The sequence below is a fragment of the Hevea brasiliensis genome, chromosome 7 (assembly GCF_030052815.1).
Source record: "Hevea brasiliensis isolate MT/VB/25A 57/8 chromosome 7, ASM3005281v1, whole genome shotgun sequence".
Lineage (NCBI taxonomy): Eukaryota > Viridiplantae > Streptophyta > Magnoliopsida > Malpighiales > Euphorbiaceae > Hevea > Hevea brasiliensis.
In genome coordinates, this window is record NC_079499.1 from 1,296,618 (window position 1) to 1,310,968 (window position 14,351).

The window sequence follows — 14,351 nt, forward strand, 5'->3', positions numbered from 1 at the left end:
GCCCAAATGGCTCCGGGGACATCCCTAGTCGCCAGAGGCATGCAAATCCTCCGTCAATCCAAAGGGTGTCGAGTGCTCAACCTAGTTCTATGCCACTGCAATATAGTAGCAAGGTTAGTCCAAGCCCATATACACCATATTATAGTTCCTTTGATTTTCCCCATACCCAACCAATCCAGAAGGTGTCCCCTGCTCAGAAGAGAAGCTTCCATGACTACGGTGTTGATGAAAATGTGGACATGAAAACAGCAAGCTACATTTCTTATGTTCGTGAGAGTTTCAAGGTCGAGAAAGTTGATTCTGAGGCATAATTCGGAGTGTCATGTTGAATTTAATCTGGTCAAATTAATGTAGTATGAATTTAAATAATGATCAGCTAGATTATTTTATAACTAATAATCTTTATTAATTATGGTTTATCATGAAGCAAACTTAACATCAATTGTTATGAGAGCCATTAGGCTAGTAGTGCAGTGGTCGAGTGTTTGTCTCGTAGTGCAAGAGTTTAAAGATTCATATTCAGAATTGGGACTTCATCATTATAGCATAACAATTTTTTTTTTTAATTTATTACATTTGAATTTGAGATTTTAATTGACAACAATATATTTTTAAAGACGATTTCAGTTCATTAGAAAATAAGCTTTTTAAACCACCTCATGTTTCAATCCTGCTGAACTTTCCATGAAAAAAGATGCAAACCAGTGGAAATCTTGAATTATCTCAATGGTATCAGTGAGACTGGTTAATTTATGAGAGCATCCCAGTGATATTATATAACCCATTGCCAGCCTCCAAAAGCAAAAAGATAGAGTGAACCCATTAAATATTATAAAATACCCATTATACAAAGAATTAGTGCCTAATTAATTAAGCCACTCCAAGCATATTATAAAGCATAATGATCATAAGTGGTGCCTTAGAACATATTCTCATATAATATTTAGTAACCATTTATTTGAAAATCAAGAACCTGAAACAAAAACTGCACCAGGAAGTGGGTTTGGTAAAGTTGGTGCAGTTTTCTTTGTGGAAAGATAAATGTGACATTTAATTCACTTGTGATAGTGAGAGGGCACCCTGTTGTGTAGGGTTGGCATGGCTGCAATTTTAGGCCAAATCTTGCAGTTTTGATATGCAGACATCATGTTTTGGATTTCACAGCGATTTCTATCCTAGGATCTGTTTGGATTGTGGTTGAAAGGTAAAAGAAGTGCTTTTTAAAAAAGTATCATTTTACTAAAACATAAAATTTAAATTTAAATTAATTTTTAATAGCTCCAGCACTAATATTAAATACCAAATGAGTCTGATAATTTCAATCCATAAATGCCAAATCATGAGCTTTATAAATTAAACCTTCTCTATCTATAATTAATTTAATTATAATCATATGGTTCAAACAGAGAGACCAAACACAAGTAAGGTAAGAGCTGGGTACATATTTTTTCTATTTAAATCACTTAATCTTTGCTTCAATAATCTTGTTCATTAACCAGTTCAGTAGAGAATAACCAGATTGAGTACATAAAAACTCAGAAGACCTGGTGCTACCTGCCCCAGTTCTGGGCAATTATTTTGGAATCATCTCTTTTAAGGTTGAACCAGTTGATTGTATTTTGATGACATGACTTGATAAACAATATGGAATGTTATTGACCTGTCTATGTCATGCATGTGAGTGAGTATGGAAGATGGTAGTCTTGTAGGAATAATGGAATCAATTGGATATAATCATATGATTTTTGGGATAATTATATTGTGATTGTCACTATAATAGAGCTACATATATATGAATGTCGCTGTTTCTGCACTGTTTCTCCCATGTGCAGTGGTCGAAAAATATACCTTTTATATATTTCAAATTTTCTTGGTGAATAAAATTCTAGGAAGGTTCCATGGTGGGGATGATCTCAAGGTAAGACGGATCCTGCTTTCGGGTTCTCTGCCCGGTTGGGTCTAGAGTTTTTAAAGTGGGCATGGCGTTGAGCCTTTGTAATGGGTTGCACTTAGGTAGTCTGGGTTGGCCTTGCAGTGAGGTTTCAAGTTGTTTTTGGCAATGGACTTGTACCTTTTGATATTTATGCAGCTCTAAAAACTATTTAAATGTCACTAAAATTGATTTCTTGCCGTTATTTTTCTTAGTAAGTGTTTATCAAAGAGGGATTTTATGTTTGGACAAAGACAACAAGGCACGAAAACGGAGTCGGGCCAGTGTTTCAAGGGATAAGACTTGGGCAACCAGAGAACCCCACTAGACGTGACTGCCTTAAAGAAAGTATCCAACAATGGTAAAACGTCCACGTGTCATTATGATTGACGTAGATAGTGTCTGCCTCAAATTGGAAACAAATCTGACACTGGTAAAGTAATGGATGGAGCCCACTGCACTCAACTCCTAGCCATTGGATTTCCATTACAACCCATGATATGGTCCCCTCCTCCACTGTCCACCTAACTCATTAAAAAAAAAAAAATTAATCTGATAATTCAAGCTAAAACTTGCATTCAAAGCATGACACTTCAGTTTCCTAATCTACTAATTCAGGACTAGTGAAATGGTTTCTAAATTGGGTACTAATGATCTACCAATTAATTTCTTTCAAATTTAACAAATGGGTCATCACCAAAATGAAAGTAAACAGCCAACTCTTGCAAACTGCTTTCCATGGCTGACTTAAAAGTAGTCTTCAACCAAATTTAACCATGTCTATGAAGGTTAAAAAGAAATGGGTACACGTCCAAATGGGCATCCTTTGCTTGTTTGGCCTCAATTTGACAGAATCTAGCCCAAAATCTTCACAAATGGAATAAATAAAGAGTGTGTTTTTGTGTGTGATCATCATCTAAATGGGAATCGTTAAACCTTATTACATAAACATGACAAGTAGTGACACAGTTACTGTTTTGCAAAAAACTTAGATCTTCATCTTCCTATTCCCATGAATTTGAGTTGGGTTCTGTATATATTCCTTGTTTTCACCAAACCAGCAAGCTGGCCAAATTCTTGATTATAATTCAAAAACCAAGCTTAAAAACTTCATGAGATTTACCATTAAACCATATTCCCTATGCTTATGCTGTGTAAAAAGAAAAAGCAGCAGCAAATGGTTAACCCCATTACCGCATATATTTGTATTCTACCAGTGTGCAGGTGGCTAAGCTTTAACATGTTGACTAAACCCATCTGTCTAGTGGCCCACTAGGATTGATGATTGAAGAGGTGGAAATAAAGGAGTTGGAAGGCAGTCGCAATCAAATAGGGGGAATTATGATATGTGTCCATCACATATTATAATCAAAATTAATAATTAAATATATAAATGTATTATTTTTTTATTTTATATGTGAATTTTATTTTATATATTACATTTTAAATTTAAAATAAAATAAATTTAAATAAAAAATTTTCCTTTCATTTGGTATGTGTATTCACATCACAGGGTGATAGGCCAACATACCCATGGCCATCCAACAAAGGTCCACCAACCAAAGTACTGCTGGATTAATTGTTGGACCACCATTAGAGTGAAACTTAGCTTCCTCAGTGAACCCATGTGGGCTTCATTTTGTCTCAATGCACTTGATGTGCTATGCCTATTCTACACATCATTGGTCCCCCACGGCTCCTAGCTAGCATCCTTTGATTTTTTTTTTTTTTATTGTTTTTTTCTGTTCCAATTGTCCTGTTTTATATTGTTGAACCCCATGCTACTTAATTATACCAAGACGACCAATCATATAATAAGACTATTTATATATGTATTCTCTTTTGCATTTATATCATATACATATATAAGAAGGAATTCATGCCCAACTTATAATAATCTTTCTCTGAAATAAACGAGTATTACTATATCAAGAAATCTTGACTTCCATGGAATGTAATTGTGGGAGGTTTTTTTTATATATTTTTTTTTTATCATAGAGTGCTAAAATAACACAATGTAAACTATTTTTTCTAATAAATAAAAGATGATTTTTATTCATAATTTTTATAAATAATAAAAGGCCACAATAATTCAATGCCATATAAACATTAATTTCCATGGGTTGACCAAAAAAAGTTTTGATTTTTCTTTCTAATTTTATATTTAGAAAGAGATTTTATAGAGTAAAAGAAAATTTTCTAAGATTTTAAAGTCATAAATTTATATTCGGATAACTCATAAATTAATTTATAAAGTTTGTATTATAATGCGACCTGAATTTTGAATATATTTTTATGGTATTGAATTATGAATCGATTCAAAAGTTTATGCATGACCCAATTGAAATACTTTGTAAGATAGGGTTTGAAGAGTTTTAAACAATTGTAATTTTTTTTCTTTTTATTATAGATATTTTTTTATATCTTACCTATAAACATAAACTTTTAAGTTAAACCACATAAAGATTATGTTTTTATTTTTTTTTTATATTTTATATTTTATTTTATATAATTGTGTATATGCTTTAAATTTGTACTTGCTTTTTTCAAAAAAATTTTTTAAAGAAAATTTGTGCAACTATTATAACAATATAATTTTTAAAGATTTTAGAAAACATTCAAAATTTACATTTTCTAATCTACGAAAATTTAAGTTGTTGAGATTTTCTATTCAAAACTTTCAAAATACTTCCCTTTCTTCTAAATAAAAAAAAAAATTATGAAATTTTTAAAATCATAGAAAATTTTATTTAAAAAATTTTATTTTAATTTACATCCTCTTAACAGAGTGTAAAGAGATAAAAAAAAAATAAATTAAAAACTTGAAATTTTATAAAATTTTAACTAAATATTTTTATTTTAATATTTTAATTAATTTTATTTGAAATATTGCTCCGCCGTGATAGGGTTGGAGTGATGTACCTTCGGCAGTTTTGGTTGTTTCTTTTCTTCTCTTTTCTACGTAGGCATTTTAATATTAATATATTATTGAAAATATAATATACAAAAATTTATAAATATTATTTTAAAATGATAAACAGTTTAGATTTAATTAATAATTTATATAAATAAATTTCAATAATGGGTATGCTTATACGTAAAATTTAAAATTTATCTAAATTATATATAAATATTAATTTCTAAATTTAAATTTATCCTAATTAAACTCAATTATATATTATCTATATTTTTTTAATAGGATTTGATGAAATCAAATATTTAAAAATATTTAACTCATTATTATTCCCAATTAATGTAATGGGAGAAGATAATTATCTCGAACTAAGGAACGATGATCGTCTTTCAATCTTTGAGTAAAGGGGGACAAATTCCTAATTGTATCGAAATAAATATTTTTGATACTATTCAATTGTCACAACCCAACCTATGGGCCGGACCGGCACTAGGACCTGGGCCAGCCTAAAGCCCCCGAGGCCCGTAGTAAGCCTAACTATTCATTAACCCAACTCTAAGGCCCATTTGGGCTCAATTTCAAGAAATCAACCAGACAGAGTCCGGCCATAAAATGGACCTACCAACGGGGAGTTTTTGACTCACCCGACCTGTAAACACAATAAATACTCAATTGGAGAGCTCAGCTCACCCTCCACATATTCATCAGCATAAAAATAAATGGGAGCTCAGCTCCCTCATCCAATCCATCAAATATGCATAGAATATTAAGTTTACAGGTCCAAAATTGTAACACCCCTGATTTTTTATATATTATTATTGGGCTTCGTGTAGGTATCCTCAATTCGCGGAAATTCGACGCTTGTCGGATTCGTGAATTTCCGCCTGCATGACTCTGGAAAAGTCTCCGAATTGGATCGAGGTTTTGGCTACCCCACCATTGTCGCGCCCAGCGTCCCAAGTCGGAATCGGCAAAGGTAAACCCAACCTAGTTTTTACGTAATTTTCTAGTGCTTAAATAGGATTAAAAATCCATAAAATATTCGTGGTAGCTTAGAAAATTACGATTCTTTTGCAATAGCTTAGTAATATTGCTAAGGACCATGGGCAAAGTTTTATAATTTTTAGAGCTTGTTTGGGCGGTTTTGCAAAAATGATCAATAAGACGGACTAAATTGCAATTGTTCGTTTTGTGATGGATGATTGATGTGATGGGCGGGAGGGCTGTGTGATATGATTGAACTGTGATGTATGGATTGTGAGTATAGAAGTGCGTTTTTAGCCCTTTGCGGGTTGGGTAGGTCCTAGGTATAGGGGAGACTCTGTCGGATTTTCGGCACGACTTAGGACGTAATTGGTCTTTTTCTTTATTTGTATTGAGTCAGATTGTATTAAATAAATGTAATATGATTGTCAGGTGAGCCGGGACAGCCTTCTTCCTCCTCACAGCCGCCACAGTAATTTGTCGTCAAGTCTGTGAGTAAAATATTAATTTTAATTATAATTTCGATATTATTATATGTTCAGAATGCCCATGCATCACTTATATGCATATATTTATGTAGTTAAACTCTAGGCACGATTTATGTTGCATTCATAACTGTTGATGTACCATGGATGTTGTTGTGGTAATTTGGAGCAGTGTGCGTGCGTTGGCGTGCGTGTGATGTGGTGTGGACTATGGATAGGACGGGGTAGTCACGGCTTGAGTAATTCGCTGGGACCCGTTCCTTCGAGGGGTAGTCACGGCTTGAGTAATTCGCTGGGACCCTCGATTTGGTTATTAAGTGGAAGTCCGAGCTTGAGTAATTCGCTGGCACCAGGTTGGATTTAAGAGAGTCAGATAGGGATCAGCTCCCATATGTTATGATTGATACTACAGGGTGGGTGAGTGCTCCAAATTACCTTTTTGATGTTATGATGTGAAAATATTGTGTATGTTGCATTTCACTCTACAGGTTGCATTAGTTTCAGATAGTTATAGAGATTATAGTTAAGATTGATATTTTACTCTCTGAGTCGAACGCTCACTCCTGTTCAAAAATTTTTACAGGCCACAGGAGGATATTTTGTTCTGGGTTAACCTGCCTTTTTACCTCGCAGGTTGTTTATCAATATTGTGTAATTTTAATTACTCCTAGAATTTCCGCATGTGTTAGCAGTAATTATTTGAAATTGGTCTGTAATATTATATTCATGTTGGACCTGTAAACTTAATATTTTAAGTCTGTTTTGATGGATTGGATGAGGGAGCTGAGCTCCCATTTATTATTATGTTGATGAGTATGTGGAGGGTGAGCTGAGCTCCCCAATGGATTGTTTATTGTGTTTACAGGTCGGGTGAGTCGAAAACTCCCCGTTGGAAAGTCCATTTTATGGCCGGACTCTGTCCGTTTGTTTTCTTGATATTGGGCCCAAATGGGCCTTAGAGTTGGGTTAATGAATAGTTAAGGCTTACTACGGGCCTCGAGGCTTTAGGTGGCCTGTGTCCTAGTGCCGGTCCTACCATAGGTTGGGTCATGACAAATGTGGTATCAGAGCTTAGGCTCCAGATTCATAGGGAAAAATTATCTAAGTGTTGGGAAGAGTCTACTAGGAGTCACATGCGGAGTATAGGATTCTGTTTCGTCTTTTCCTGTAATTCTTTGTTTCTAGATTCTACGTTATACCTCGGGAAATATAAGATTACCTCAGTTAGTGTCTTGATTTTCGTGGAGTACACAGAAATGTGAAATAGAGTTAGTAGACATGTGAGATCTATCATGAGGATACGTACTCCAAGAAATGTTATATTTTTGTCAGTATGGGTTTAAATGGTGTGCCCATTTCGTGTAAGACACGAGTACATAAAAGTGAGTCTTAAAAGTACAGTTGCCCTAGATAAGGATGAGGATACCACTCACCGGTCATCAGTAGATGACCCAGTCTGAATAAGTTTGTGATAATAGAAGATTCAGGAGAGATAAGAAATTAGGAGAACTAGTCTGTCAGGACGTATCGTAGTAACTATACAATGTTCTCGATGTCTGCTCTGTAGTCGCAGATCTGCATCGACATGAGATTATTGTGTAGAGCTGCTTGCATCCCGGTGGTGCTCCATAATGAGGGTGTGTGAGATGGCTTCGCTTTGGTACAGTTATGCCAGAACAGAGTTCTATATTTGCAGAGGAGTTGGGAACTCCTGGCTAAGAGTCTAGAGTTAGAATATTGAAAGGTCACAGTTGGGTGATAACTAGAGTCAGTGACTGATCCCAAAGATGAGCTAGAGTTACATCAAGAGTTGCCATCAGACCAGAGGTTTCGACTAGTTGCAAAGTAAAGGTTACACTTATAGAGTGAGAATAGTATACCTTGTGTGTATCAGTATGGAATAAAGTACAACTCTACTACCTAGAGAAGGTCGAAACTATGAATTGATGATTTATAGAGCTATGATATAATAAAAGAGTCATTAACTTGACATGGTTCGCAAGGTGGTAGATGTAGTACCTTTGTTGCAAGTTAGGATATAGTCCTATCTTTCGTAATGGATCAAGGTTATTAATGATAATGATGACTTATGGAATAGTGTCCCGGATGGGACCGTAGAGTGTGGTAGAGAGTAGTTGGCTCGGGTATCTGAAGAGGATACAAGTTCCATTATAGGAATCATATATAATCAGATCACGATGGATGTAAATCCTTTGAATTGGATGACGGGTTTGGGTGCCCGAAATCTTAAGTTTTGGAATTGAGTAAACATGGAAAATAATAATAATAATAATAATAATAATAATAATAATAATAATAATAATAATAATAATAATAATAATAATAATAATAATAAATAAAATTACTGCAGAATCAGTTCTCGAGGTAGTAAGGGTATTATGTAAGCTAAAGGATAAGAATAGAGATCATACAATAAAAGTATGACTGTAATTTGCTGAGTTCCTTTCTAATTTCAAATTATTCAAAACAATAGTATAATCTAATTATAATAGTGTTAAGAGTAATAAATTAGCGAAGATAAATCACAGAAGGCCAATGGATAAAGAAAGTGCAGAATGAAAGTTTGGGCAACTGATTGCAGATGCAATATAATCTAAATGCTAGTGGAAGTACTAGCTAGAGTGGTCAAAGGACCAAATCTGAGTAGCACAGACATATGATAACGCGATAGAGACTCTGAAAGATATAGTTAGCAAGTACAGCTATTATATTAGGAAGAAGAATAGAACCAGGGATAGAATAGTCAAGTTCTATTTTGGGTAAGACAAAGGAAATAAATGAAAGGACAACCTAAAGAGCGCATAATAAAAGGAACAAAGTTAAGATATAGGATAGGCTAAGTGTTATTCTTGGCAAGGAGAATGACAAGGATGGAAAACCCAAAATGGGACCACATTAGTGAGAAAAGTGATGGAGGTATGGAATACAATAATAATGAGTAAATGTTAGAAGGTGTGCGATGGTATTGCGGACTACCTAAATAGGTAGAGAAAGAGAAGTTAGTAAGCAGTAAGTTGAATAAAAGTCAGTCTAAGGGATCAAATAGGTATAATGAGAGGAAAAGAATGATAGATAATGACACATAGGTTTTAGGTTAGACTTTTGAGATAGTGAGAAGGTAGTTAGAGGTTCGTTATGAATGTCAGGCAAACATTTTTAGTGTGATCAACAGAATCACTTTGTAGTGAAGCAATAATGACAGGACAATAGTAGGGGTAGAACGAAAAGTGACAAGTCTGGATGGTTATAAATCACTAGAAAGTTCAAGGATCAAATTAATGACCCTAGATAAGGGTGGAATTAGTGTTGGAAGAATTTATTAGTGAGAGAAATCTTTCAGGAATCAACAAAAGTTAAGGGCACAATAAAAACGATGATAGATATGAATCATAGGTCGAGTATAAGTAAAGTTAATAAATTATAAAATATTATGTCAAGAAGGAAAATGGTACGGTAAAGGGTTCATGCAGATGATACCTTATAGGTAGAGCATAATTGTGCTAGGAGATGATGAAATTTGGAGAGAAAGACCAAGAAACTTAGGTGAAACGTTATAATATGACAATCGGGTGTAGTTGAATATAAGAGGATATTTTCTTTCTTTTCAAGTTTAGCTTGTGCTTTTGGTTCTAGAAGGTTATATAAGGAACAGAAACTGAGTCAAGGAGACCTAGTTATTGAGAGTTTAGTAGGCACAAATTCATACATAATTTCCTGATATGAGAATAACAGTAAGTGCATACCTAGTATTAAGTATGAAAGGACGAACAGAGTAATGACAGGAGTTAAATTGAGTTAGCTACTAAGGCTTGCAACCGCTTTTAAACTATGAGTGGAGGAAGTACTATTTATGGTTGAGATTCAATAGATGAAATTGTTGCTGATGGGTAATTTGAGGTTGAAGTTTAGAAAGCTATGGGCAATATATATGATTATATTAAGGAGAATGAACACGTGAAGTATCTTGTTTGGAATTAAGGCATGACACATATTTCCTACAGCCATGTTAGTTCAGATGGAACTTATAGTTTATGGGGCTCATATTCATCCAGATAAGCAATTTCCTACTAAGTGATAGGGAATAATAATGTTCTGATAGTTAAGTTGGAAAAAAAGGGGATACAAAAAAAAAATTTCTATGGGTAATTATAAGTGTTACATAAGGTGAAGAATGTGCTGGTAGGAGTAAATCATAGGGTTAGAATTCTTGAAGTAATGAAACTAGTATTCAAGATAAGACTAAGAAATAAAAAGAAAGTTAAAGTTGATGATGGGATAGACATCTTTGAAGGAAAAGGTGTAAGGATGAGATAGGACTAAAATTAAGGAAAGAGTACAAAGAGTTGAAATGATACCAACAATACCAAAAATAGGAAAAGGGAAGTGGATAAGATGAAAAGGACAGGAAGAGAGCTCGATAGAGTCAGTTATAATGATGAGAATAAGGAGTGTCTAACCATCGCCCTGTGTTAACACTACCTATGAGCGGAAGGATACACTGTCTTGTGGCGCCTCGAGTTGGCCTAGGGTGTGTTTTGATGCGGAATGGAAAAGTAGTGGCTTATGCTTCAAGGCAGCTGAAGAGGCATGAGCAGAACTATCCCACCCATGATTTGGAAATGGCGGCTGTAGTCTTTGCACTAAAAATCTGGAGACACTACCTGTATGGTGAAGTGTGCGAGATATACACCGACCATAAGAGTTTGAAGTACATCTTCCAACAGAGGGATTTAAACTTGAGATAGAGGAGATGGATGGAGCTTCTGGAAGACTATGATTGCCCCATCCAGTACCACCCTGGGAAGGCCAATGTAGTAGCAGATGCTTTAAGCAGAAAATCTTACGCGGTTTGGCGCACATTTCAGCAGAGAAGAGACTGTTGATTCAAGAGGTACATGAGTTGATGGATCAAGGTTTAATCCTAGATCTTTCAGATAAGGGGGTATTGTTGGCTCACTTTTCAGTGAGGCCAGACTTGAGGGACAGAGTTAGAGTTTCCCAGCACAGAGACCAACAATTGATGAAGATTATAGAAAGAGTACAGCAAGGTGAAGGTGGTGAGTTCGGATTTGCCAATGATGGCGCCCTAGTGCAAGGTTCTAGGATATGTGTGCTCGATGTGGACAACCTCAGGAATGAAATCATGCGAGAGTCACACTACACACTGTACAGTGTCCACCCAGGTTCCACCAAGATGTACCATGATGTGAAAGATAGCTATTGGTGGAATGGCATGAAGAGAGACATAGCAGACTTTGTGTCCAAGTGCTTGACTTGTCAGAAGGTGAAGTTTGAACACTAGAGATCGGTGAAGCTGCAAGAGCTCCCTATCCCAGAATGGAAGTGGGAAATGATCACTATGGATTTTGTGACTGGGTTGCCTCGTACCACGCGAGGATATGATTCGATATGGGTAATTGTAGACCGCTTGACCAAATCAGCTCACTTCTTACCTGTAAAGACTACATACTCTGTGGCACAGTATGCCCGGCTCTACATTTGAGAAATAGTCAGATTGCATGGAGTTCCGGCTTCCATAATATCTGACAGAGGGCCCCAGTTCACTTCTTGATTTTGGAGAAAGTTGCAGGAGGCACTTGACACACAGTTGAACTTTAGTATGGCTTTCCACCCTCGCATGACGGACAGTCTGAAGAAGGACAATCCAAACACTGGAAGACATGCTTCGCATGAGTGTTTTGGATTTTGGAGGTCAATGGGATGATCAGCTAGCTTTGGTGGAGTTTGCCTACAACAACAGTTATCACTCCAGCATAGGAATGGCACCCTATGAGGCACTATATGGAAGAAAGTGTAGGTCTCCTCTGTGTTGGACAGAAATGGGAGAAGCGAAGGTGCATGATGTAAACCTAGTGTAGTACACTTCAGAGATAGTTCCTTTAATCAGGGAACGACTGAAAACAGCTTTCAGTAGGCAGAAGAGTTATGCAGACCCCAGACGGAGGGATGTGGAGTTTGCAGTGGGCGACTATGTATTCCTGAAGGTTTCTCCAATGAAGGGAATCATGAGATTTGGAAAGAAGCGCAAGTTGGCACCTCGGTATATTGGACCTTTTGAGGTTACTGATAGAGTTGGAGCAGTTGCCTACCGGTTGGAGCTACCACCCAACCTCTCTCACGTTCATCTCGTGTTTCACATCTCCATGCTCAGGAAATACATTCCCGATCCTTCTCATGTACTGCAGCCGGATGTGATAGAGCTAAAAGAGAACTTGACATTTGAGGAGCAGCCTGTAGCCATAGTGGACTATCAAGTGAGACAGCTGAGATCAAAACAGATCCCTATGGTTAAGGTTTTGTGGAGGAGTCAGTCAGTGGAAGAGTGCACCTGGGAGTTAGAACGGGACATGCGTAGCAAGTACCCTTATCTGTTCAATGTATAATCATGTGCTTTATTCTGCCTTGTGTAAAATTCGAGGACGAATTTTTACGTAAGGGGGAAGAATGTAACACCCCGATTTTTATATATTATTATTGGGCCGTGTAGGTATCCTCAATTCGGAAATTCGCGATTGTCGGATCTGTGAATTTCCGGCCGCATGAACCAGCTACCGGAAAAGTCTCCGAATTGGATCGAGGTTTTGGCTACCCCACCATTGTCAGACGTCCCGAGCGCGTCCCCGAAGTCGGAATCGGCAAAGGTAAACCCGAACCTAGTTTTTACGTAATTTTCTAGTGCTTAAATAGGATTAAAAATCCATAAAATATTCGTGGTAGCTTAGAAAATTACGATTCTTTTTGCAATAGCTTAGTAATATTGCTAAGGACCGCGGGGCAAAGTTTTATAATTTTTAGAGCTTGTTTGGGCGCTTTTACAAAAATGATCAATAATAAGGACTAAATTGAAATTTTGCGTATTGTGATGGATGATTGATTTGATGGGCGGAGGGGCTGTGTGATATGATTGAACTGTTGATGTATGGATTGTGAGTATAGCGGTCGTTTTTAGCCCTTTTGCAGTTGGGTAGGTCCTAGGTATAGGGAGACTCACGGATTTTCGCACGACTTAGGGCGTAATTGGTCTTTTCTTTATTTGTATTGAGTCGATTGTATTAAATAAATGTAATATGATTGTCGTGAGTGGGAGACCTTCTTCCTCCGCCCAGCCGCCACAGTAATTTGTCGTCAAGTCTGTGAGTAAAATATTAATTTTAATTATAATTTCGATATTATTATATGTTCAGCATGCCCATGCATCACTTATATGCATATATTTATGTAGTTAAACTCTAGGCACGATTTATGTTGCATTCATAACTGTTGATGTACCATGGATGTTGTTGTGGTAATTTGGAGCAAGCGTGCGTGCGTTGGCGTGCGTGTGATGTGGTGTGGACTATGGATAGGACGGGTAGTCACGGCTTGAGTAATTCTGGGACCCATTCCTTGAGGGGTAGTCACGGCTTGAGTAATTATTGGGACCCTCGATTTGGTTATTAAGTGGAAGTCCGAGCTTGAGTAATTCGGCACCAGTTGGATTTAAGAGAGTCAGATAGGGGATCAGCTCCCATATGTTATGATTGATACTACAGGGTGTGTGAGTGCTCCAAATTACCTTTTTGATGTTATGATGTGAAAATGTTGTGTATGTTGCATTTCACTCTACAGGTTGCATTAGTTTCAGATAGTTATAGAGATTATAGTTAAGATTGATATTTTACTCTCTAGTCGAACGCTCACTCCTGTTCAAAAATTTTTACAGGCCACAGGAGGATATTTTGTTCTGGGTTAACCTGCCTTTTTACCTCGCAGGTTGTTTATCAATATTGTGTAATTTTAATTACTCCTAGAATTTTCGCATGTGTTAGCAGTAATTATTTGAAATTGGTCTGTAATATTATATTCATGTTGGACCTGTAAACTTAATATTTTAAGTCTGTTTGATGGATTGGATGAGGGAGCTGAGCTCCCATTTATTATTATGTTGATGAGTATGTGGAGGGTGAGCTGAGCTCCCCAATGGATTGTTTATTGTGTTTACAGGTCGGGTGAGTCG

General features: G+C 36.3%; 1 long non-coding RNA gene across 1 annotated transcript; it reads left to right on the top strand.

Annotated features, from left to right (window-relative positions):
- The first annotated feature begins 6,183 nt into the window (after positions 1-6,183).
- On the top strand, positions 6,184-7,159 carry LOC131181636 (uncharacterized). Its single transcript, XR_009150140.1, has 2 exons — positions 6,184-6,319; positions 6,897-7,159. It is a non-coding gene; the product is annotated as an uncharacterized LOC131181636 (long non-coding RNA).
- The last annotated feature ends 7,192 nt before the right edge of the window (positions 7,160-14,351 follow it).